The following is a 3,173-nucleotide window of genomic DNA, read 5'->3' on the forward strand; positions in this document are numbered from 1 at the left end:
CTTCTCCCCGCCCCCCCCCCCCTCCTCCCCACACACACACACCTTGTCTCGTGCACAGATCGAAACAACCGGCGCGCGTAAATTGGAACCGGTGCAGTAGGACGCGGGCTCAGTTCAAAGCTGGTTTCTCCGTCCCGCTGCAAATCATCACTCCCCTCCTCCTCTCCTCCTCCGCCCCCCCCCCCCCCGCAGACGGGGTGGAGTATGAATGGAGCTGGCGAGGCAGGCGGTTGCCCGGTGGTTCGGGTCACGCTTCGGTCCGGAAACCCGGGTTCCGTTGGCGAGGCTCTGATGGAGAGAAGCAGGAGCGTCGAACCCCGCGGCGGCTCACACTCGGCGGCGGGGCTGTGGTGCAGTGTCTCGGGCTGTGCAGGAATCCGTCGCCGCCGCACAGGTCCCGGTGCATCACCACCATCATTACAGGCTGGCTGCAAGGAATCATGAGGACCCCCCCCCCCCCCCCCGGTGCGGTCCACGCTGAGCCCCTTTCCCCTGCCCTCCCGGTCCTGTCCTCGGGCCTCCGAGTCCTGCTGCGGGGTCTGCGGTTCGGGCCAGTCCAATTCAGTGCCCCCGAAAACTCCCCCTCTTTTTCCTGTCAACACCCCCCTCTCAACACCCCCCCTCGGCCGAGACAAAGTACTTCTTGTGCTCTTGGAGGCGCTTCAAAACGGCCAGAAATGGCGCGGGTTACAACCGAAGTAGACCTTCAAAATAAAAGCACACAACCAGAGAATACTAAACAGAAGCGAACAATCTCCTCCTCGCAGAGACACTAGAAGTCTCCTGAGGACATGTTTAATGTGAGAGAGCTGCAACACGGTCCAAGATTAGCACATGATGTAAACACAATAATACTGAGGACACTGACGTTATCTATTTTTGTACTTCTTTATTACCGAACTGCTATGTATTATCATCTATACACTATCATTAATTGTAGTTTATTACATTACATTACATTACATGTCATTTAGCAGACGCTTTTATCCAAAGCGACTTACAATAAGTGCATTCAACCTCGAGTACAAACGAAGGACAACAAGAATACAGAAAGTAACATTTCCTTAACATAGTTAAACTACAAAAGTACCATAAGTAAGAGCCATTTAAGTGCCACTGCACTTTGGAATGACCTTTTCATCTATAGGACACTCAGCCTGTACATTCGGGCAGGGGGCAGCCTAGTTGGGTGCATTTACATTTTTATTTAAAGTGTTCATCGATGTACATTGTCCCTCTCGAACAAATAAAAACTTGAAACTTGAAACTTAAAGTTAAAATTCTACAGCTTTTACAAATACTTGTTCACCAGCAATACATTTAAATGCTTCATATGCATCAGGCCTCTTTTGCGTAAAAAGCATGGATAGATTATCAAACTGGACAACTTGGTCATGTTTTCTTTTCAACGTAATTTTAATTGAGTCCCTTTACTTTTTTATTATTATTTCCTTTTTCAAATAGGTAGAGGGGGGGGGGGTCTTGTCCATGTGCTGAGAGGCCCATTATCTCATCAACTGTCCACGGCAAAAGGGACTCTCGAGACAATATGACGTAGCCTTTTTTTTCCAACTCTCAGATAATTCCTCAGTGATCGTTTTCCATTTGAGCATTTACTGAAGATACACAGTTATATTCCATGTTCTATAACTACATCAATTTGAGCGTAGGTATTATTGTGAAAGTCCTGCTTCAGTTGTCCCGTTTGTATTCCCGGTAGCTTGTGCACATGAGAACATCCCGCTGAGATCAGCGAGGGGACGCGCTGCCGCCCCCTGCTGGCCTGTGTCTGCACTGAAGGAAAAAGGCTTGAAGGTGACAGAGATGCTGCTGCAGCTGACCGTCACAGTGACGTCACACACCCCAACTCCAAACTAACTCAACTTATCATCAGCGTTTTAAAATCACGACATTTTAAACTAATTTCTCTTTTACTAAACTATGCAGTGCTCTATTGTGCCAAATAATGTAGAATAATTTTCATTTCTGTTCCGATTTTTTCAGCACAATAGCGATGTGTAAAATAAACCTCTGCTCCCCTCGTGTGGCCAAAGGCGGTTCTCGGACTGAATTGCAGTTTTTTTGTGTTTTCAATTAAAAAAAGAAAAAAATCACATGGGTTGAGGGCATTTAAAAAAAACGTTTTATTCTTGCTGTCAACGCATGAAAAAAAATCCAGTTGTATTGTTTTTAATTAGACTTATCCTGCCCAATTAGTCCTCTTGTGGAAACAATATATGCTAATGCAACAGTATTAACTACACATTCAAAGGCAGCCGCTCATACAAAAAGCTTGTGCAATAGAGGTAGGAAGCTAACATCATTATTTATATCATAATTTTTTAATTATGATATAAATAACAAGGACATCCGGACGTCCCACACGTAGCTTTTTTAAACCTCTCAATAAGTTTTATATTTTAATAATACATTAATGTTGAAAATATCTCATTCATTATTTTTTCTCATTTGAAAAAGCTGCAAAGTCGAAGGGAGGATTCTTTTTTTTTAAATGTCATGCGATCTACCCGCACTGCCTTCGCGATCGACCGGTCAACTACACAACTATCCCTTTACCTAAAACAATGTCGCTAGCCAACATTATTCTGATTCTGAAAAAAACCAAGGACCCCAAAGACCCGGCATCTTATTATATATGGAGGACAGAAAATGACTCAAGTATAAATAAATAAATAAATAAATGCATGAGCAAATACTGGAATAAATAAAGAAATATATAAATAAATAAATACAGGAATAAATAAATGCTTAAATAAATGTATAAATAAATAAATACAGGAATAAATAAATGCTTAAATAAATGTATAAATGAATAAATAAATACAGGAATAACATTTTTTAACAATGAGTGGACCAAAGAAAAGAAAAGTCAACAGTGTGTGTTTAAAGCGGAGTGGACTGCTAAATATCTTTTAGTCACACAAACACTCTATTCATCTGATACTGGCCCGGCCCGTCGGTAACATTGTAAAAGTCCTTGTGGCCCCTGAGCCAAAAGGTTTGCCCACCTCTTGGTGTCCACAGAATTACGTGTATCTGCACACTCCGGTACAGTAGGTGGCGGTAGGCACCTATGACAGTTGGATGCGACCCGCCATTTAAACCCCAAAGAAGAAGAAGAAGAAGAAGACGCGCTCCGCCCATCAGTTTAA

Source organism: Pseudoliparis swirei, chromosome 10 (genome assembly GCF_029220125.1).
Source record: "Pseudoliparis swirei isolate HS2019 ecotype Mariana Trench chromosome 10, NWPU_hadal_v1, whole genome shotgun sequence".
In the NCBI taxonomy this organism is placed as follows: Eukaryota; Metazoa; Chordata; class Actinopteri; order Perciformes; family Liparidae; genus Pseudoliparis; species Pseudoliparis swirei.